Genomic DNA, 23272 nt, shown 5'->3' on the forward strand with positions numbered 1-23272 from the left:
AAGCAGTAGGTACCCGTCATTAAAACACTGGACACATTGCTCTGTGGTTTGTAAGATGGGAGACATTAACGGGCTTAGCCTTTCTGCTTCAAGGACTGACTCTCTAGCTCGATCCTCATGCCCCAGAGACTCCTCCAGCCAGTGTATTCTTTCCTTGGAAGAAGGGAGACGTAAAGGGTTTAGCCTTTCTGCTTCAAGGACTGACTTGATAGCTCAGTCCACATGCCCCCGTGACTCCTCTAGCCAGTGTTTCCCTTCTTGTGGGGCCCCCGCCCATCCTCTACGTGGCACCTGGACAACCTCTTACAAGGTAAACTGCTGGGGTCGATCCTGCCCACTAAGGCCAAAATGCCCTGGCCAGCAGGGCCCACAACTATGCTAACAAAATGAAACACAACCCCAATGCTTCACTGGGTGAGGGCCAATCCGATGGGCATAGTCCCTGGCTGCTCTCAGCTTGTTGAAGTCCTTTAACGGACTGGAACCTGGTGGTCTAGAGTCGATGATAAGAAGGTAAAGGAGAGAAAAAGGCTGATATTCCTTGATTTATGCAGAAAGCCAATAAAGCCCCTGAGACGGGACTTGCTCTGTTCACGGAGGCCTCAGGTGCCCTCTCGATGGAGTGAAGATGGAGAGCGCCTTCTCAAGAGGGTCTTAGAAGCCCGGGTAGGAAAGTGAACTCAGAGAGCCTCTGCACTCCAAGGGATCAGCCTGAAAAAGAGAGAGAGAGAGAAAGAGAGAGAGAGAGAGAGAGAGAGAAAGAAATACACGGGGACCAGAGCTCTGATGGAGCAAAGGTGTTTTAATCAAACATGGTGTGGGCATATAGACTGTCTTACAAGGTAGTTGTTCTCAGCAAAGATAAAGATTAAAATTCCAGACTTACAAAACATAGGTGATCCATATTAAAGGGAGAGAGAGTTGTATACAATCACTTTTACCGTATGGTTCACAGGAAGGAAGAGGGTACTTATCACTGTATAGAAAAACTAATGAAGGAAATGCCTGGATTCTTCAGCCCGCGGGAGAGGCTTGCCTCTCCTCTTCAGGAATTAATAAGGAGCAGAGAATTCCTGACAGATCCAAAACAGCACACAGGATGCCTCTTGTTAAATGCTTCCTGACAATTCCCTCTATTTTATTAAATTTGTCAAAAAAAGGTCTTGACCAAATGAGTTTGGTTAGTATTAACCAACCTTATAGAAAGGCGATGGTAAACAACAAATATAATTATCAAGACAATCACCAAAGCTACAGTTCCAGACCTGATACTGTGGGTAATACTTTGAAACCATCCTCGTGGGTCTAGCCCAGGTAATTTGTTCAGCTAAGGTTTCCAAATTAGGGGAAGAGGGCAGATTTTTAGAAAAGGTTTTAAAGATTTTCTTTTATAGTAATTGTACATTCAGAGAGGCATTATCACGTATATTTTGTAAATGAAATTTGATTTGTTCCCAGTTGTAGGCACTATGATTGACGTGAACAGGAATAACACAAAAAGCTTAAAGAAATAGAGGAGTTAATACAAGTATACAGTTTGCAATTAATACAAGTTACAGAACGTAAAAGTCTTATTAAATTGTAAATTTTCTATGGCTATAACAAAAGGAAGTGGGACACAGGCCTGTATAAAATATGACTGACTGTAGCAAAAGAAATAGTTACTATGACGACTGGTCCCTATGAAATGTCCGGTCCAAGTTCCAAGTTCTTCGGTGCTCTGATGCTCGCAGCAAGTTTCCAAATGGCCCATTGTTCAGACCCACTCTGTTTATCGAGGACGATCTTAGGAGGAGGTGGGGCTAATCCACGGTCAAGCCACTCAAGAAGTCGTTTGTCATAGTAATGTTCCATCATAGTGTCAGTGACCTTCCATATCACACACAGTGTTGTTAATATCATCTGAGCAGTCAGATAACCACATACCATGGGGTCCCCAATCAACAATTGTATGATTAGCCACAAACATTGATTTTCTTGATTTGGTTTGACATTTGTCCCAAGGAATGGGAGTATAAGTAAAGTTTTTATACGTAAACCCTTTGCATAAAGTTCTTTGTTCTTTCCCTAACTCTTTCCCTAAAGTTTCAGTAGTATAAACATGGTTTACAGACGAAGAAAGGGCAGTAAATAATCCAAGCAGTGTCTGAAAGTCTTCTTTTGGAGGCAGGACGAAAGCCCAAGTTTGTCAGCCCAAATTTGTCGGCTGACGTTTATGCACAATTTTGCTGGGCCCATGCACAAGGGAAGGACTTCATAGCCTAAAGAAAAATTAATTAGTTTTCTTTCCTGCCCAGGGTGTGAAGGCCCTTTCATGTACTAGGGGAGAAAGCATATGTATAGAGTCATTAGTTGAAATGATTGGTCCTCTCTCTGTCCATTCGACCACCTGTAATAGAGGGGGGTTGGGTGTTAGTCTGAGCTTGAGCAGGGGGAGGCACAGGCCAAAAGACTGAGCATTGCCAGGAGAATGTATTCAGGACTCGGATGCAACCCTTGTTGAGAGACCAAATTTTCAGCTTGATTAGTAGGGCTTTTATTTGTCTCCAAGTGAGGAGATCATCGGGGTGATGCCGCCGAGGGTGGTGCTTTCTGAAGATTTTTGGAGCAGACATGGCCCGTATTGGAATTTCTTCTTCCTGGGGTTCTTATTTCATCTCCATTTTGAATGCCGGGGCCCCCCTTGGGTCGAATCTTAAGAAGAGGTTAAAAAATTTAAAACAAATAAAGCTGTAGTAACAATAGTTATAGGTTTAGAAAATGTTAGAACCTAGTAAAGTCTGCTTTAGATAAGGAAGACAGTAGTGTACCTGTGTATTCCCCTTTTAAAATTTTTTTTATTTGTAACTTTAGTGTGTGATGTGTTTGTTTTGACTATGTCTTGTGTCTGTGGATTATAAGGAATACCTGTAATATGTATTTATTGATAGGTATTACAATTTTATGAGGATCGGAGCCAATTAGAGTTTTAGTCCTAATTCTTCCACTGATAACGATTAGAGCAATTAAATCAAGGTCGGGTGTAAGTGACTTTATTTCCATAAAACGGGTATAGATCCATTTTACTGGGTGTTCTTGTTGGGCAATAAGTCCTGTGGGAGAATTAGAGGGGAGTATAAACAATTCTAGAGGTAAATCTATTTTGATGCGAGTAAGAAATTGTTTTTGTAATTTATTTTGCACCAAACAGAGTTCTTCTCGTGCCTCTTGAGAAAGTGAATGAGGGCTATTTAAATCAGGATCTCCTTTTAAAGTACTAAATAGACTATTCAGTTGATAATTAGCAATGCCTAAAGAAGGTCTAATCCAATTAATATCACCTAAGAGCTTTTGAAAATCATTTAAGGTTGATAATTTATCAGCACGGATCTGAGTTAGTTCGGGAGTAATGTGTTGTTGCCTATTAACAACGAACCCCAAGTAATAGTAAGGTGTAGAGGTTTGAATTTTTTCAGGGGCAATGATTAATCTAGAGTTTTTAAAGCATAATTGAGCTACATCAAACATGTGTTCAGTGTTTAAGATAGATGGAGCCGAAAACAATATATCATCCATAGAGTGAATAACAAGAAAGTTAGGAAATTGCTTTCTCACAGGCTCAAGGGTTTTGGCTACGTAGTACTGACACATGGTGGGAGAATTCATCATCTCTTGTGGCAGTACAGTCTATTGGTACCGTTCATGAGGTCTAATATGATTAGGAGAAGAGAGAGAGAAAGTGAATCTCTATTGGTCTAAAGGGTGTAAAGGTATATTAAAAAAGCAATCTTGTCCTGGTTGCAATGCACCCATAGGTTTCACAGATGCACTAACTTTTCTAAGGTCTGTTAGGAGACACCATTTGTTAGTTGTTTTTTTTTTATGACAAAAATAGGAGAGTTCCAAGGAGAACAAGATTCTTCAATATGTTTTAATTCTAGTTGTGCATCTATAAGTTCCTTAGCCGCCTGTAATTTCTCTTTCGTGAGGGGCCACTGCTCTGTCCAAATAGGCTCGTCATTCTTCCAAGTTATTTTAATAATTGTATTGTTTGTTAAATGAGCAGTGGCCCCCAGGGAAAATGTGGGATGTATATCTCAGTATGTCATATCTTATATCTTTTTATTAAAAGCATATATCTCACTTTTCCTTAGCAACTATGAAGTGTCTTGTATATTAGCATTTTATAGATTGGTTAATATATTTATATTTATATATATCAATATATTATACATTATAAAATATATTTATTAATAGTTTAAAATCTCTTTAGTTTTTCTGTAAGAAAAACTTTTTGTAAGAGGAATTTAATGTTTAGTAATTAATGTTTTAAAATCTTATTTTATTTGGAAATGACCTAGCTGTTTAATAAACTTTTATTATTTAGTTTTAGTACAACTCTAGAAATTTAAGTTATTCTAATCCTAAGAGACTATTTTAGATTACAATAACAGATTATAATAATAGATTATTCTATTAAAACTATAATTACTTTTAACAGTTTATCCAAAAGTTTTTATCTCATACATATATATATCTATATATATATCTATATATAAAGAGTTTTATATATATATATATATATATATATTTATATATATATATAAAGAGTTACCTTTTTGTTGACAAATTTAGTTTACCTTAAACCTAGGCATAAGAAAAGTATTATATAATGTTGATGACTTAAGACATGTCTTAATTAGATTAGCAAACAATTATATTTAAATTATATTCATATTTAAATAATTATATATATTTAATATTTTTCAGTTCACGTGAATTTGAATTTAAGTAGAGCTCGTTAACTTCATAGTATCTAAAACCAAAGCTGGTATATCGATAGCAACACTGCCAGATGTTGAGGGTTTCAGGTAAAAGATGGAATTTGTCTCAGGTTTTTGCTGAAGGGGACGTGGGGGGTCCCTGCTTGCAGTTTTCTGGAATAGGTTTCCTTTCAATGCCAGATTTAGACTTACAATCTTTAGCCCAATGCATTCCTCTACTGTAGCGAGGGCAGATTTTTGGAGGTCTTTTATCTTTATATATTTTTCTTTTCTTTTTTTTTTAAGCTTTCTTAGGGCCATCCCTTTTTAAATGGTTCTTATTTCCACATGTAAAGCATCCTTTATTTCCCTTTCTTAAGGCAGCAGCTATTGTTTCAGCTACCATTTGCATCTTTTGAGTTTCTAATCCTAGATTGCGACAAGCCTTGAAATAATCAATAGTCCCTTTCTCACGAATTGGAGCTATAGCTTTTTGACATCCCTGATTTGCATTATCACATAATGCAAGTAATTTGCAAGTAATTAAAGGTGTTTTAATCAACATGGTGTGGGCATATATACTGTCTTACAAGGTAGTTATTCTCAGCAAAGATAAAGATTAAAATTCCAGACTTACAAAACATAGGCGATCCATATTAAAGAGAGAGAGAGTTGTAAAGCAAATAATTTCTCTAGTTGCCTTTTGGCTTCTCCAAATACACTACGGGAAATAGCAGTTTCTAATCTAGCTAAAAAATCAGCATGCATTTCCTTAGATCCCTGAACTTTAAATAAGTGATGAAGTAAAGTAGAAAAGTGATGGGGCTTTCCAGCCTTTTTACCCATGTCTTAGTACTTACTGGCCTCAATAGGCCCTGCGGTCACTCCGTCCAAGAATCTGCCTACGTGTACCAAGTCCCTGTTCTGGGTGCCACTTGTTGAGGTCCTTTAATGGGCCAGAACTTGGTGGTCCGGAGTTGACGATAAGAAGGTAAGGGACAGAAAGAGGCTGATAGTCCTTGGCTTATGCAGAAAGCCAATAAAGCCCCCGACACGGGACTTGCTCTGTTCACGGAGGCCTCAGGTGCCCTCTCAATGGAGTGAACACACAGAGTGCCTTCTCGAGAGGGTCTTAGAAGCCCGGGCAGGAAAGTGAACTCAGAGAGCCTTTGCAGAGCTCCAAGGGATCAGCCTGAAAAAGAGAGAGAGAGACAGACACGGGGACCAGAGCTCTGATGGAACAAAGGTGTTTTAATCAACATGATGTGGAAATATATACTGTCTTACAAGGTAGTTATTCTCAGCAAAGATAAAAATTAAAATTCCAGACTTACAAAACATAGGCGATCCATATTAAAGAGAGAGAGAGTTGTAAGCAGTCACTTTTACCGTATGGTTCACAAGAAGGAAGAGGGTACTTATCACTGTATAGAAAAATTAATGAAGGAAATGCCTGGATTCTTCAGCCCGCGGGAGAGGCTTGCCTCTCCTCTTAATTCCTGAGTATTCAGGAATTAATAAGGAGCAGAGAATTCCTGACAGATCTAAAACAGCACACAGGAAGCCTCCTGTTAAATGCATCCTGACATCCCCTCAGGCCACTCTCCTTACAGGACTTGGGCCAAGGCCAAGTTCTTCCTTGTCTTGGCCTTTGCCTTGGGGTTGCAGCACTGAAAAAGTGCCCACAGGGGGGCCCTGCTGCAACCCATCCTCGCGGATGGGGGCAGCCCCCCACTCGGGGGCAACTGCTGTTTCACGGCAGGATACCCACCAATCTCACACTACAACCACTGCTATTCACACTATGACCACCACTCTCACACACACTGCTCTCACACACCACTCTCACACACACCGCTCCCACACTATGACCGCTGCTCTCACACTATGACCACTAGCACCACTGTCTCAAGGAGAAATGGCATGAAGGCTCTGCCTCCAGCACGTCTCCTACGAGCCTGGAACCGGAACCCACTCAGTCACAAGGGGCTCTGTGGTAACGGGGGGCTGGGCTCAGGCCCACCTTCAAGGGTGCAGAGAGGGGGGACGGGCTGCCAAAAAGACGACAGGTGAGTGTGGGGTGCGGGAGAAGGAAGGCCGTGCCCGTGGCTCAGGCCCCCAGTCAAACATGACCCTGCAAGGTACTGGGTCACAGTCGAACCGACCAGTATGAACTCCTTCAGAAACCACCACCCCTGGGAATGAGCACATCTTCTAAGTGGGCTTCTGCCCCCCTTTAAGCCCCAAACAAGCCTCCAGTGAGGCTACTGAAAGGGCACCCATGAACTCAAGGGCGTCCCCAGAACCCACCTGGCTGAGGAGGACTCACCACGCTAGCTGCCCCTCACTCTCACCCTGAGCTCGGTCCTCCCTGACTGACTCCCTCACTCGAGCTCAGCAAGGGCTTGACCAACCTCGCTCCAGGCACTTAAAATGAACCCACAGTGCGTACAGGGGTTCATTCAACCTGCTGTGAACTCGCCCTTTTAACTTCGACCCTGGGCTGTCAGACGACTCTGCCCCGTGGGGGCTGCAAGGTGGAGGTTCAGGGGTGTCCCTGCCTCGAGCCGCGACAGCCAGCGCCTCCCAGAGCCCACCAGGTGCTGCACCACCCTCCGCCCCCGAGTCTCCCACCCCTCTCCTGGCCCCACTCCCACCCTCGCGGCTCTCCACTAGCCAGAGCACAGGCCACTTGCTCCTGGCTCAGCCTGGACCTCTGCTGTCATTTGAGGACCTCGGTCCCCAGGGTGCTTGGGGTCCTATATCCACCCATCTCACGAATTACACACTCTGGGAGAGACAGAGTACAGTTTGGGGTCCCGCCTGCAGTTCACCCTGAACACGTTCTCTTTTTTTGGCTTTATCTACTGGAGTTCTCTGAGATGTGTTTTTAAAACCTCAACTGTTGCTTTCAAAAAGACTGTAAAATCACTGTGCTCAACTTTAAGAATAAAATCTTCATTTTCCACCTTAAAGTGAAACTGGAGGGAAGACTAAAAGCAGTCATTTTTCCAAACTGAAATAGAAAACCCACATGTGACCATGTCACAGAATACAGGTCACGTAACCCCTCCCTCCTCAGCCTTGGCCTCCACCACCAGCAGCCCGTCATCGCAAGGCCTGCCCTGGGCCGGCAGGGGCAAGGGAAGAGGGGAGACCGGCTCCTCTGTGTCCAGGCCGTGTGGGCTGCTTGCTCCACCTCCTTCCCAAGTTCACGTGGCACTGAAACAGCCCGGGCAAGCTGGGGATTCTGACCAGAAACACAACCGTGGGTACTAAGCAAGGACACCTGGTTCTTGTTTTCCCCAGTATCAAAGTTGATCAATACAAGTACTGTGACTGTTACATGTGGCTTCAGATGACAGAATACACCCAGGGTGTCCCCACTTCCAGTGACAGATGCAAGCAGCTTGTAGATCAGCCTACCGAGAACTAGAAAAGCTAAACACAGTTTAAAAAGAGGTCCTTAGGCAGCCACAATCCAAGATTTCAAACAAAAGGGAAGCCCAGTGAGGGAGCTGAAGACTGAGAGGCCCGCTCCTTCCCTCGGGCCATCTGAACAAAGCCGACTCTGCGAAGAAAAGGCAGGAAAAAAGTCAAGCGGAGGGGACTGGATAACACAGCTCTGGACGGTTCCTTGGGCTGGGAAGACAAAAATTTGAGTGCAGGCCTAGTGAATCAGTTCGGATGTCAGAAAATGGACCCAACACTCTGCCCAAACTGGTTGAGCACTATCTGTCACCTCGTGGTGCTCAGGAGACAGATGGTGGGCTTCAGGACCTGCTGAGAAGAGGGCGGCCCTGGGAGGCAGCCCAGGCTTCCAGATGGAGACGCGGGAAAGCTCCTCCCTGGGCTCAGGGGGAAAGGTGGGTGAAGGCTGCTGAGACTGAGCTTACAAGGAACCCCCAGCCTCAAGTCCATCAGGCCCTGAGTGAACAGACAGCTCTGTCCCCACTGGAGGTCTGTGTCAGAGGAGACTCTGGCGAAGACAGCATCACTCAGAACCTCTAGGGTTTTCCAAACATAATGTCCAACATGCAATCAAAAAACCAAAAGAGGGTGTAACAACAAACAGGACCAAGAGAAAAAAAAAAAACTGAACCAGATCCAGAGGTATCAGATGTATATCAGCATATCAGAGGTATGCTAGAGGTATCAGATGCAAATGTCACCTGTTGAAAAATATACTTGACAAAAGGAAAAATTTCTGAGAATCAAAACCGACTCTCGAACTTTACAATAACAGTGACTGAATTTAAGAACTCAGTCTCTGGCCTTAACATCACATTGGACATAGCTGAAGAGATGATCAGTGAACTGAAAGATGGGTCAGGTAAAAAATATATATAAGAGAGAAAAAAAGGATAGAATATAGTGAAGGAGCCCCTTGTTAAACTACGTTGTTAAAAAGTATAAATGGGGACTCTCATGGTGGAGAAAAGAGAAAGGGGAATAAGAAATGCCTCCAGGGGTTGAAACGAAAGACCCTCTTGATGAAAGTGAAAGAGGAGAGTAAAAAAGCTGGCAAAACTCAACATTCAAAAAAATGAAGATCATGGCATCTGGCCCCATCACTACGTGGCAAATAAATGGGGCAACAATGGAAACAGTGACAGACTTTATTTTGGGGGCTCCAAAATTACTATAGACAGTAAAATTAGAAGATGCTTGCTCCTTGGAAGGAAAGCTATGACAAACCTAGACAGCATATTAAAAAGCAGAGACATTATTTTGCCGACAAAGGTCATTTAGTCAAAGCTATGGTTTTTCCAGTAGTCATGTATGGATGTGAGAGTTGGCCCATGAAGAAGGCTGAACGCCAAAGAATTGATGCTTCTGAACTGGGGAGTTGGAGAAGACTCTTGAGAGCCCCGTGGACTGCCAGGAGATCCAACAAGTCACTCCTAAAGCAAATCAGACCTGAATATTCACTGCAAAGACTGATGCCGAAGCTCCAATACTTTGGCCACCTGATGTGAAGGACTGACTCATTGGAAAAGAACCTGATGCTGGGGAAGACTGAAGGCAGGAGGAGAAGGGGACGACAGAGGATGAGATGGTTGGATGGCATCAATGACTCGATGGTCATGAGCCTGAGCAAGCTCGGGGAGTTGGTGATGGACAGAGAAGCCTGGTGTGCTGCAGTCCATGGGGTCGCAATGGGTCAGATACTGAGCGACTCAACTGGCTGACAGGGACAGTGGCAAGAGTTGGTTCAAGAATCAGACCACTGACTCAAAGATGAAACCACACATTGGTTTCAGCAGCTCTGCAGGTGCCTAAGGCAAGAAGAGCATGTTCAAGTGCTCAGAGGAAAAAAGGTGTGGCTTTTAGTGGCACAGCAACACTGAGAGCTGACTTTCCAAGAACAAGGAAGTCAGAAGATAATGGACTGGCATCTGTAAAATGCTGAAAAACAAATAACCACCAACCTGGAATTCTATACTCAACAAAAATACTCTTCGAAAGTGAAAGCAAAATAGAGACTTTGAGGGCAAATGGAAATGAGACAACTCATCACCCACACACATGCACTAAAAAAATATTCAGGCAGTGCTTTGGGAAAAAGAAAAGTAGTCTCTGACGGAAATATAAAAAACAAGTAGAGACCAACAACGAGGTAACTGTGAGGGTAAATATTAACTCTACAAAACAATGATGTTAACGCCAAATATATATCTAACAGTTCAAAGTGTAACAGTGACAGGAGGAAACAGTCGAGTCAGGGAGGCAGTAAAAGTACTAAGTTAGTCTTGAGTGTAAAACACATGCTGTGTCTGCAAATGCACACCTAACAACCTGACAGAGGAGCACAGAACTAGAGAAACACTTCATAGCTTTAAAAGAAGGCAAGAGCAAAGAACACAGACTAGGTGGGACAAACAGAAAACACACAGCAGCATGGTGTCTACACACTGAATATCAACATTATACACAGAGCAAATACTCTCATTAAAAGATAAAGTGTCAAACTGATTCCAATGAAAACTGTACACTATTCACAGAGCTACATGTTAAGATGGAATATCTTTTAGACAGGTGAACCTAAAAGAGACCTAGGCCAACAAGGACAGAAAACTGATGTGGCAATATCACTGTCAAATAGTCTCTAAAGAAAGAAGCATTATTAGTGATAAAAAGGAGCATCTCATACTGACACAAGTTCAGTCTAGCAAGAAGATGAGGATTCTAAATTAACATAACCTCAAAATATCAATACATTAAAAACTGACAGAAATAGAAAAGGAGTAACAGCCGAGTTCATAATCCCAGTGGGAGACGTTAAAGACACATCTCTCGTGGAACGGCCCCCTGGTATGTAGTCACCTGCAGCCATGAAGTACCTGAAATGCGGCTGGCTCTACAATGAGATGTGCTGCAAGCCTGAAACACACACTGGATTTTAAAGACTTAGCATGAAAAAAAGAATGTGAACTATTTCATTAGGTTTTATCATGTTGATTACACACTGAAATGATATTTTATGTGTGCTAAAATAAAATATATACAGGTAATTTCACCTACTTCTGCTTTTACTCAACGTGGCTACTGGAATCTGAATTACATGAGTGACAAGCCTGATCTGACTGATACACATGGAACATTGCATCCCACTGATACATATTATTTTCAAGAGCCCAACGAACATATAACAAAAAGAATATATATTGGGCCATTAGGAAAGCTCAAATTATTTCAAAGGACTGAAATAATGCAGGGTATACTTAGGGACTGCAACGGGCTGACGGTTTATGGGCCCTCAAACTTCACCCGGCAGGTGGTGATGATCCTAGGAGGCAGGCACTCTGGGAGGGGTCAGGCCAGGGGGGAATGGGCTCCTGTGCTGCGAGAACAGGGAGAAGAAGCAGGCAGTCTAGGAACCAGGAAACAGGCCTCACCAGATGAGGCACCTGCTGGTGAGCTTGGGACTCCCCAGCCTCCAGGCCTACAAGAAACAACTTTCTGTTGTTTATCAGCTAGTCTACGGGATTTATAACAGTAGCCCAAAAAGACGAAGACAGGGCTCTTCATGGAATTAAGCTAGAAATCAAAAAAGGGTCACTAGAAAAACCTCCCCAAACATTCAGAAGTTAAATGACATACTGCTTGAAGAATTTCCTGATTAATAATTTTAAAAAACACAATGAAAATTAGAAAATACTTTTCCTTAAAAGATAATGAAAATCTGGCTTATTCAAACTTGTGGGATGCAGCGAACTATGTTTAGAGGGTAACTTAAAGCCTTAAACACGTATACTGGAAAAGAAGGAAGGCTAAAAATCAATTAAGCCTCTCTCCCAAGAAACCAGAAAAAACACCATAGCGAATGAAACACAAGGCAGATGGGAAAAAAAAAAAAAAAAAAAAAAAAGAGCAGAAAACAAGGAAACAGAAAGCAAATATGAAGTTTCTTTAAAAAGAAAGCCAAAAGTTGGCACTTTGAAAGGAATGATAAAACTGATAAACCCCTAGAAAGACTTATTAAGAAAAAGAGACAAAGCACAAATCACCAGCATCAAGGATTTTTAAAAGGGGAGACAACACATCTTGCAGATAAGAAAAATATTATGAACCACAGTTCACTTACTAATTGGAGAGGCTGCTCATCTCAATAAATTCCTAGCAGGGGGAGAATGCTTTACTGAAATAGACCCAAGAAGACATACAATATGAGAAAATTTTATTTGCATGAAAAAAATTACATCTGAAATTAAAAGCCTCCCCACAATGAAACCAACTGGTTTTGCCAATCAACTCTTCCAAAATTCTAGGGAAGAAAACAGTCATCTCACAGGAATTCTTGCAGTAAACAAGGAACACTCTCCAACCTTGTTTTATAAGACTAGCATAACCTTGATACTAAATCCAACCAGGAAGAAGTACAAGAAAGTAAAATTACAGACTCTGAGTATAGATGAAATAATCCTAAATAAAACACTAAGAAATAAAGTCCAACTGAAGGAGAATACATTGAGATCAGGTTGGGGTTGTTTTAGAATCACAAAATTTTTAAAAGTTAAATCACCACATAAAAGAAAAATCACCTGTTTCAAAATCTGCAGAAGATAAACTTAAGAATTTTTAATGTAATAATTTTAGCTCATGACTAAGAAAAAACTGCTTAGTAAACTAACAGAGAAGAATTTACATATTTTGATAAAAATATCTACAAAAAAGCTAATATCCTGTGTGATGGTGAAATAGTGAAAGCTTTTCCTCTGATAATTGGACAGAGACAAGGATACTTATTCTCACTACTTCTGTTCACCACTGTACTGGAGATCCTAGTCCATACAATAAGTCAAGAAAAAGGAAAGGGTTATCACAGTTGCAAAGGGGAAAAAAAGAACTTATTTGCAGACATAATTGTGTATACATAAAAAAATACAATTAGAATGATTTGAAGTAAGTGGATTTACCAAGGGAATATAGAAAAGTCAATTCTATCTCTATTAGGAATTTATGGCACTGAAAATATCAAGTTATCTAATTAAACATGTGCAAGACATACAGCAAACTATAAACTTCTAAGATAAATAAGATCTAAAAAAATGGAGAGCTATCTGTATTGTGTTCATGGATTATAAAAATAACATAAAAGGCACACACACACACAGAGTTAATCGTGTGAGGCGATGCGTATGTGGGGCAATCATTCCACGACGTCTATGGGCATCAAGTCATCACAATGTAGACTTGAAATACACAAAAAATGTATCTGTCAATGACTCCTTAGTGAAGCTGGGGGTCTAAAATCAGCGCCTGGCACCTGGTAGCTGGCAGGTGTGGGAACCCGGGTTCACGTGCAGGATGTACACACTCTTAATCACAGGTGAGACTTGAGGCAACCCAGCAACTCTCCATTTTTTTCTCTGTTTTGCTCTGTTCCCCTTGCCATTTGTGTTTAACAGATACCCAGTATCGAGTGAGCAGCGTCAATGCAGCAATAATGTTTCCCCATCTAAGGCAGGAGCATGTAACACCAACAGACTTCCCATCGCCCCGAGATAACTGGGGTGCCCCATCACAACAGAAAGCAAAGAAACACGACAGTCCCCGAGAGAGAGCTGCCCCACGGCAGGGGGAACTAGGTCCACCAGACGTCCCAAGGGGACCCCCAGGGGCTTGGAGCCCAGGCTGGGCCCCTCAGCTTGAGGCCACACTTGCCTTTCCACCATTCTGGGGGTCCTGGCAGAAGAAAGCCAGGCCAAGGAAGGGGGAGGGTGTGGCCGGCCTGTGGGACTCAGGGCAGGACTGACTTGGGTCTGTGCTGGGCTCCACGTCCAGTCACCACCCTTGGAGTGTACAAAGCTCTTGGGATCATTGTAGGTTTTTGGCAAAAAAGCAATGGAGCTGAAGTCACTTAGGATGGCTTTTAAGGAAAAAAATCCTCACTGAGGATTCCCTCAGCGCCAGCCTTGACCCCTAGTGAGATGCAGACTCCTGGTCATCCATGGCTGTGCCCGCAGCCCACCAGCTCCAGGAAAGGACTCCGCCTTCTCTTCTCTGTGTGCCATGAACCTGCACAGTGGGCCTTCAGAACCTCAGGAGACTCACCCCACCCCCACTGTAGCCAGAACCCTCCCCAGGCATTAAAACAGCTGTGGAGTCACTTTGGCCCAAGCCCTGGTTACGGATCCCTGGAGCCCACTACAGCCTCTACAGCATGATTAATCAGGCCCTTTATACACAGATTCCTGCCTGTCAGATCTGAGCTTTGGATTCATGGTCAGCTCTGTCCCTCCCGTGGCAGCCAGGTGGGCCGCAATGCAGACAAAGGAGCTCAGGAGCTGAGTGTCAAGGGAAGCACTGAAAGGACAGTGATGGATGCAACCTGTTGCAAACTGAAGGAGGGTCCCTGCATGCCTCAGAAACGGCCTCTGGTGTGCAGGTGTGGAGGAGGGCCCCCACAGTGCAAAGCAAAGAGAGGTACTCAGGGGCAAAGGCTCTTGGCCTCTCCGGTAGCAGCTCCAGGTGGTAGCTCGTGAACAGTGGACAGCCAATGTGGTCACATGAGCGTGACACTTATTCCCTTACAAAGAAAGAGAAAGGGGGCAGGGTGTGGGAGTACCCGGAGGGTGTGGTGGGGGGGATGAAGAGAGGTGTCCCTCCTCTCTTCAGTGTAAATTGCTTTTGTGAGTCTCAGAGCTGCCAGAAGGCAGTTACCAAGTCAGGTCCCCACAGTATCCAGTGTGGGCTGGGTGCCTTAGCCCCCGTCACATGGACAAGCCACACCACATGGCTTCCCTGAGTTCTAACAGAAGATCTGGGGGGTTTGTCTAGGTACACACTTCCTTACTGTAGCTGTGTTACCCACTTCTGTGAGCCCCCGTTTTGTCCTCTAGATAAAGGACATCAATTGCTACCTTAGCAGGTTGCCAGCTTAATCCCATGAAGACTAATTAGGGTCTACAATTAATTAATCCTACAATTAATATCTGGCCTTAAGAGATATCAATGAATAGCTGGCCTTAAGAGATATCAATGAATAGCTGGCCTTAAGAGATACTGGGCTTCCCTGATAGCTCAGCTGGTAACGAATCCTCCTGCCATGAGGAGACCCTGGTTTGATTCCTGGGCTGGGAACGCTGAGCCGCTACAGAAGGGACAGGCTACCCACTTCAGTATTCTTGGACTTCTCTTGGGGCTCAGCTGGTAAAGAATCTTCCTGCATTGCAGGAAACCTGGGTTCAATCCCTGGACTGGGAAGATCCCCTGGAGAAGGGAAAGGCTACCCACTCCAGTATTCTGGCCTGCAGAATTCCATGGACTGTATAGCCCATGGGGTTGCCAAGAGTTAGACACGACTGAGGGACTTTCACTTCACTTTCAAGAGACATGACCTGAATCCAGATTAAACTGGAGTCTCCCAGTGTCATCTGGCATTTCTTCCCTGAAGCCAGCCAAAATTCACATAGGAGCATTTCCAGGGTCTCCACGTAGCCAGCTGGACAGAAAATCCAGTGTGGTTCAAACAAGCTGACAGACAAGCAGGAGAGGACTCACGGGCAGATGGCCTCCCTCCGGTCTCAGGGGAGCTCCGGGACCACAGCAGGAACCGGCGCTCTCAACCCCCGGGCTCAGCAGCGCCCTCCTTCTCAGGCCGGCGGCTCTGCCCTGACGGGCGCAGGAAGGCCACCAACTGCCCCAGGCTGAACTCACTCCCCTCCCAGGGCTGTAGCCTGACCTCACCCGGCCTCACCCCTTCCGGCAGAACCAGCCCTCCTCTTCCCTTGATTCCAGTGTGAGGCCCGGCCCTGGGCCCTGATTGGTCACCGCCCCAGTCCTGAGCCACTCACGGTGGCCAGGGAGGATGGAACACACCGATTGGCCAGGTCCAGGTCATGTGACCATACTCTCCGGGATACGTGCGAGCTGCTCACCTTGTGTCCGGGGTAGAGAGAGTGTGATGCCCCCAGAGCAGAGCTGAGACTCCAGTCCATGTGTCCGTGTGCTCAGTGTCCTGGGACGTGCCTGCACATCCTCTCTACACACCGCTTTGTCCTCTGCAGACAAAATATTCATGACACACCTCTTCCTTTCCCAAGCGGTGTTTCACACACCCACATTCAAGGGAGCAAGACCTCCTGTTTGAAGGTAGGTTTGGAGATCCTCTCTTAACCTCTGGACTTGTTTCTTGTATTGCTACCACTGCTACTGCCAAGTCACTTCAGTCGTGTCTGACTCTGTGCGACCCCATAGACAGCAGCCCACCAGGCTCCCCTGTCCCTGGGATTCTCCAGGCAAGAACACTGGAGTGGGGTGCCATTGCCTTCTCCAGTTTCTTATACTGTTAGAATAATTTATTCAGTCTAAAAACCCCCCACAAGCACCACCATATGCTTGCTGCTTTGCCTATTCAGGATTCTTAGCTGTTCTGACAGAGAAGGCAATGGCAACCCACTCCACTACTCTTGCCTGGAAAGTCCCATGGGCAGAGGAGCCTTGTAGGCTGCAGTCCATTGGGTCGCGGAGAGTCGGACAGGACTGAGCGACTTCCCTTTCACTTTTCTCTTTCATGCATTGGAGAAGGAAATGGCAACCCACTCCAGTGTTCTTGCCTGGAGAATCCCAGGGACAGGGGAGCCTGGTGGGTCTATGGGGTCGCACAGAGTCCGACATGACTGAAGCAACTTAGCAGCAGCAGCTGTTCTGAGGGCATGGCCCAGGGACCTCCCAAAGGGAATGCATTTTGTCCAAGGAAGCACCTGAGAGGCTGAATCACTGAATCACTTTGCTGTACACCTTAAACAAACAAATTATTATAAATCAACAATACCTCAATTTAAAGAAAAGATATTCCCTCATCAAAAATTGTTCCAAATTTTGTAAAGTTTTTCCTTCAATTGTTGGTTTTTAATATGTGTCTAATTGGTTTGGTGGTGTTTTGTGAGGTAGGGATCCAACTTACCTTCCCACATGGATACCAGATTGTCCCAATGGGACGATTCCTTTGTCCTTGAATAATTGAATATTTTTTAATTTAATAATGGAAATTATTAAATTAAATTATTGAATTAATTTAATCATTAAATATTAAATTATGTATTATATTAATATTATAAAGTAATCTATTATATTGATTAAATTAACTATTGAATTAATTTATTTAAATTAATATTTAATTTATTTTAATTTAAATAATATTTCAATTATTGTGCTTGATTTATTCATATTTTCTATTTGTTCCTGGTTCAGTCTTTAGAAGATTGTACTTTTCTAAGAATTTGTCCTTTTGTTCCAGGATATCCATTTTCTTGTCATGCAGTTATTTCTAATTGTCTCTTATGACCCTTTGTCTTTCTTTGTGGTCTGTTGTAACGTCTCCTTTTTCATTTCAAGTTGCTTTGAGTCTTCTCCTTGTTTTTCTTGATGAGTCCGGCTAATGATTTGTCAAGTTTGTTTATGTTCTCCAAGACGTATCTTATTGTTTTATTCATCTTTGCTCGCGTTTCCTTCATTTCCATTTATTTCTGCTCTGATCTTTATGATTTCTTTCCTTCTGCTAACTTTGGAGGTTTTGTGGCCATTTTCCTCTTTTTCTAGGTTCTTTAGGTGTTAGATTAGGTTGTTTATTTGATGTTCTTTTCATTTCTTGAGGTAGGCTTCTTGTATTGCTATAAACTTCCCTCTTAGCATTGATTTATTGCGTCACATAGGTTTTGGGTTGTCATTTATTCATTGCCATTTGTTTTTAGGTATTTTTAAATTTCCTCTTTGATTTCTTCAGTGACCTGTTTGATTTCTCCATGTGTTTGTGTTTTTTACAAATTTTCCTATAAATGATCCCTAATCATGTATCAGTGTGATCAGAAAAGATGCTTGCTGTGATTTCAGTTTCTTAAATTTTGCAAGGCTTGATTTGTGACCCAAGATGTGATCCATTCCAGAGAGTGTTTCATGTGCACTTGAGGAAAAAAAAAATGCATTCTGCTGTTTGGTGATGGAATATGCTAAAGATATCAATAAGGTCCATCTAGTCTAATGTGTGATTTAAGGCTTATGTTTCTATATTAATCTTCTTTGTGGATGATCTGTCCATTGGTATAAGTGGGGTGGTAAAGTCCCCTAGTATTATTTTCTTACTGTCGATTCCCTGTTTTATGGTTATTTGTATTTGTCTTACGTATTTAGGTGCTCTTGTGTTGGATGTGTGTGTATTATTATTGCACTATCCTCTTCCTGGATCTTGTAAGTGTCTTCCTTGAGTGTCTTTCCTTGTCTCTTGTAATAGTCTTTATTTAAAAGTCTATTTTATCTGAGATGAGAATTGCTACTCCAGCTTTCTTTTGATTTCCATTTGCATGGAATACCTTTTTTCCAGGCCCTCCGTTTTAGTCCGTGTGTGTCCCTAGGTCTGAGGTGGATGTATTATGGACACCATTTATATGGGGCTTGTTTTTGTTTCCATTCAGCCAGTCTGTGTTTCAGTTGGACCATTTTATCCATTTATAGGTAAGGTAATTATTGCTATGCATGATACTATTATTTACTTTATTATTCTGTTTTTTTTTCCATGTCTATTCACTCCCTTCTATTTCCTGCCTAGAGAGCATCCTTTAATATTTGTTGTAAAGCTACTTTGGTGGTGCTGAATTTTTTAACTTTTGCTTATTTGTAAAGGTACTGAGCTTTTTGAATCTGAGTGAGGTCGTAGCTGGTTGGAGTAGTCTTGCTGGTAAGTTTTTCCCTTTCATAACTTTAAGTATATCATGCCACACCCTTCTGGCCTGCAGCGTTTCTTCAGAAAGATCAGCTGTTAAACTTATGGGGATTCCCTTGTTATTTGTTGCTTTTCCCTTTCTGCTTTTACTATTTTCTCTTTTTGCTAAGTTTTTCTTAGTTTGATCAGTATATGTCTTGGCATGTTTCTCCTTTGGTTTACCCTGTGTTGGACTCTCTGTGCTTCTTGGACCTGGGTGTGTTTCCTTCAACAATATAGGGAAATTTTCAGTCATTGTTTCTTCAAGGGAGAGTTTATCTTTCTCTCTTCTCCTTGAATTCCTATAATGTGAATGTTAGTATGTTTGATATCCACCAAATGGCCTTAAACTATCCTCAATTTTTTGGCTTATTTTCTTCTTTTTGGTGCTCAGATCGGGTGATTTCCACTACTCTGTATTTCTTTGTCTTTTTTTAAAATATAAATATTTATTTTAATTGGAGGCTAATTACTTTACAGTACGGTAGTGGTTCTGCCGTACATTGACATGAATCCGCCACGGGTGCACATGTGCTCCCCGTCCTGAGGCCCCGCCCCCTCCCTCTGGGTCAGCCCAGTGCACCGGCACTGCTCTGTGTGTCAGCTTACTGATCTGTCCTCTGAGTCATCCAATCTCTTGACTCATCTGCTGTATTTTTCGTGTCAGTTATTGTATTCTTCCATTATAATCAGTTCTTTTTTATACTTATTGCCTCTTTGTGGAGTTCTCACTCTGTTCTTTCATGCTTCCCCTGATAGAAGTCAATATCTTTTATTCGTTTATTTAATGGGTCCACTGGGGCTTGCTGTGTCATTGGCTTTCTCTAGTTGCATAGAGTGGGGGCTGCACTCAGTTTTGGTGCGTGGGCTTCCCATCGTTCTGTCTTCTCTTGTGGAGCACAGGCTCTAGGGTACATGAGTTCAACAGCTGTGACATGCAGCTTTACTTGCCCCGCAGCCTGGGATCTTAGTTCCCAGACCACGGGTTGAACCCTTGTTGCCTACATTGTCCGGAAAATCTTAACAAATGAACCAGCAGGGAAGACCCAGTAAATATCTTTATGACCCTTACTTTGCAGTCATTTGATGTAGATTATTTATCTCCATCTTGTTTAGTTCTTTTTCTGAGTTTATGTCTTAGCTGTTCATTTAGCATAGATTCTTTGTCTCTTTATTTTGCCTTTTTGTTTCTATGCATTAATATTAGGTAGATGAACTATGTCTCCATGTTGAATAAGTGGATGTTTGTAGAGTGTCTCCTAGGCGGCCCAAAGGAACAGCTCCCCCAGGTCACCAGAGACAGGAAATCCAGGGTGTCTCCTGTATAGGCTGAGTTTGGTGTTCTGTTAGATGGACCTGCATTTGCTTTGGGCATGCTGGTGGGTCTGGCTGGCCCCCAGTGCAGCTGAATGTAAGCCCCACCTCAACAGTTGCAGGTGTACTTCTGGCTGGAGCTGACCTGGAGTGGGACTCACCTTGAGGGGATGCAAGTCACAGCTGAGTCCACCCACCGTGAATGGTAGGAAAGGAGGCGATTGTGTGGGAATCCAGGCCCTTGAGGGCAAAGCCATTTTGGAGGAGCGTTGTGGGCGTGGCTGGGCTGGGTATGTCTGTTCCACAGGGAACACAGAGACATAGCAGGGCAAGCAGTGCTAGCAAGGTAAGTGAGGAATGTCAGAAAAGTCTCCTTCTAGCACTGGGACAGCTGGGTACAGGGAGGATTTTTTTAAATGTCAAGTGATTTCATCCCTGGATAAAGTTTCAAGAAATCCTTGCCCCTTTGGCAGGTGTCCTAAAATTAGTATATAATTCTATTTCCCATGTGACCTGTGGCTACATTGAGCATCATTACCGGCAACATTCAGCGTCAGTAAGTTTGGCACTAACCTACTAAGCATGGGGTCTTGGCTTACCACAGCCCCCAGCTCTCTCCCAGACGTAGCTCTGCTGGTTTCAAATCAAGATATGGGGGCTTGTCTTCCTCATTCAGGTCACCAGGGCTCAGGTGCTCAGCATGTCCTCCCAGGGAAGATACCAAGTTGGTAATGTCCCCTCCTAATTCTGGGTCACCCATCAGGAGTATGGGTCCTGACTAGACTCTATCTCTCCCTTCCAATGCATCTCCATATTGTTTTTTCTTTACAACCTTAGTTGTGGAAGAGCTACTCTGCTAATTTTCAAGTTGGCATCTGGGTTTTCCATGTGAGGAAGCTCTCAGAATAAAATAGAGTAAGTGTCTCAAAAAGTGCCGTTTCAGTTTCTGTGGAAGCTGTCTCCTTGTGTAAGTCAGTGGTTCTCAAAGTGTCGTCACTGGACCAGCCGTGTTAGCATCACCTGGGAAGTGGTTAAAACTGGAGTTTCTTAAGGTCCACCCTGATCTACTGTATGAGATGCTCTGAATCATTCCTCCAAGCCATACACATGCTCAATCCTAAATTAACCTGAAACACATCTCCCCCAAGGTTCTGGGCCCACCGTGCCCCTTAGCTTTAACCAGGCACTACTGTTCTGCAATTCTGAGGAATTTTAGGAATTTGGGGGGCATGTTTCACCACTCTCACTTGGAAGATACTAAGGAATATCTAATAAGTTGGACACGATACTTCTCTCTCGTCACCCAATGTGAGAGTTCTTAGTACATAAAGTAAAAATAAAGAACAATTTGATTGGTAAAGAAAATCCTACAGCAGGTTGGAAAGGTGCAGATGCTGCATTAAGATCAAGGTCTTGTACAAGGTTCATGGGAGTACAGGATGTACAGATATTTTGTAAACTTCATGGAAAAGAAACAAGGGTGGAGCAGAGTAGCCACTGGGCTTCAGTGACCCCCTACTGCTTAGCTGTGCACCTTCCTGCAGGTGTGATCACCACTGAACCCTGGGAAGAGCACTTCACACCTTGAACTGTGAGGCTCCCCAGCAGGCTGGCCTGTGACCTCCTGGGCACCATCACCTTCTGCTGCTTCCTGAACTGGCCATGTTTTCTCCCTCTGCCTTCATCTCCTCTGCCTTATCGCCTCGTCTTTTGTGGGGTTGCCAGTACCTTGTGGTCTGTGCTGGGCCAAGGAAGACGCACGTTTGCACTTCTGAACCCTACTGGCCACCTGATGACACATCATCCTCCCGTGATCGTTAACTCTGACCCTGATGGGAGAGAGCTGTGTTCACTCACCACTGATGTACTCTCTTTTAGCTAAAGAAGGAATCCGTTCTAATCATGCTTTTTAGGTGGCTGGATTTACCAAACAGAAATACACGAATCCCAGTTAAATTTGAATTTTTGGGAAACAATGAAAACTTTTTTTTCTTTTTTTAGTAGAAGTCCATCTCCTGCAATACTTGGGATGTACTTATACTAAAAAATTATTCACTGAGAACCAAATTTAACTAGATGTCTTGTGTTTTACCTGACAGGCTTACTCCCAAGGTAAAGGGGTTCCCATTTTAGCTTCCCATCCTAGGAGTGGCACTTTGTCTTAGAAAGGAATGTATTTAGTCATCAAAATAAGGTCAGACTTACCTGCACGCCAGCCATGACTTGTGACATATTGATCACATGTTGAAATGATAATACTTTTTGTTTACTGGATTAAAATATAATTTGAAAATTAATTTCATCTGCTTCTTTATGTTTTTAAATGTGGTTACTAGAAAATTTAAGGTATTATATGGAGCTTGAGTTTGTAGTCCATAGTACACTTCACTGGACAGCTTTGGCCTAGAGCAAAAGCCATGCTGGGGGACCTAACGACCATCGGGCTGGGAGTGGGGCACCCCTCTCCCCAGAAAGAGTTAGACTCTCCCCTTTGGAGTCGTTTGTGGCTGAACTGGTTGGGGGCATACAGATTCCTTGAGTGTAGTTTGTCTTTACAAAGATTTTATTGTTTGAATTTTTCAGTTCTGACCAAATCTTGGTGGTTTTTGATTGACGAGAGACCAAACAGGCCTGGAGTGCATTTCCTGTTAAGTATATTTGTAGCAGGATGCTTCCCAGGTGACTCTGGTGGTATAGAACCCATCTGCCAATTTAGGACACACCGAAGACTAGGGATAAAAGTTTGATCCCTAGGTCAGGAAGATCGCCTGGAGGAGGGCAAGACAACCCACTCCAGTATTGTTGCATGGAGAATCCCATGGACAGAGAATCCTGGTGGGCTACAGTCCATGGGGATGCACTGAGTCGGACATGCCTGAAATGACTGAGCACACACGTGTATTTGCAGTTGAATTATGACAGCAGATTGCGACACATGGGAAGAAGCAAGATGGGTGTGGAAAGGGGGTGGTTTGGGAAAGGGTCTGGTTTCTGGAAGCTGTGCCGTGTTGTC

The 23272-nt window shown here is 43.3% G+C and overlaps 1 protein-coding gene and 2 long non-coding RNA genes across 4 annotated transcripts in view; 2 read left to right on the top strand and 1 right to left on the bottom strand.

The window, feature by feature from the left end:
- Window positions 1-23272, top strand: part of LOC129637401 (liprin-alpha-1-like) — a 191286-nt gene that overhangs the window by 71442 nt on the left and 96572 nt on the right. The gene's annotated exons all lie outside the window — the stretch shown is intronic.
- On the bottom strand, window positions 785-16031 carry LOC129637403 (uncharacterized). Of its 2 annotated transcripts, none has more exons than XR_008707462.1 (2): window positions 15946-16031; window positions 785-2389 (listed from the first exon to the last, which is right to left on the bottom strand). It is a non-coding gene; the product is annotated as an uncharacterized LOC129637403 (long non-coding RNA). The 2 variants fall into 2 exon arrangements; XR_008707461.1 differs by lacking the exon at window positions 15946-16031 and adding an exon at window positions 15750-15934.
- Window positions 16300-22552, top strand: LOC129637404 (uncharacterized). Its single transcript, XR_008707463.1, has 3 exons — window positions 16300-16340; window positions 20376-20464; window positions 21804-22552. It is a non-coding gene; the product is annotated as an uncharacterized LOC129637404 (long non-coding RNA).

The sequence above is a fragment of the Bubalus kerabau genome, chromosome 23 (assembly GCF_029407905.1).
Source record: "Bubalus kerabau isolate K-KA32 ecotype Philippines breed swamp buffalo chromosome 23, PCC_UOA_SB_1v2, whole genome shotgun sequence".
NCBI classification, from domain to species: domain Eukaryota; kingdom Metazoa; phylum Chordata; class Mammalia; order Artiodactyla; family Bovidae; genus Bubalus; species Bubalus kerabau.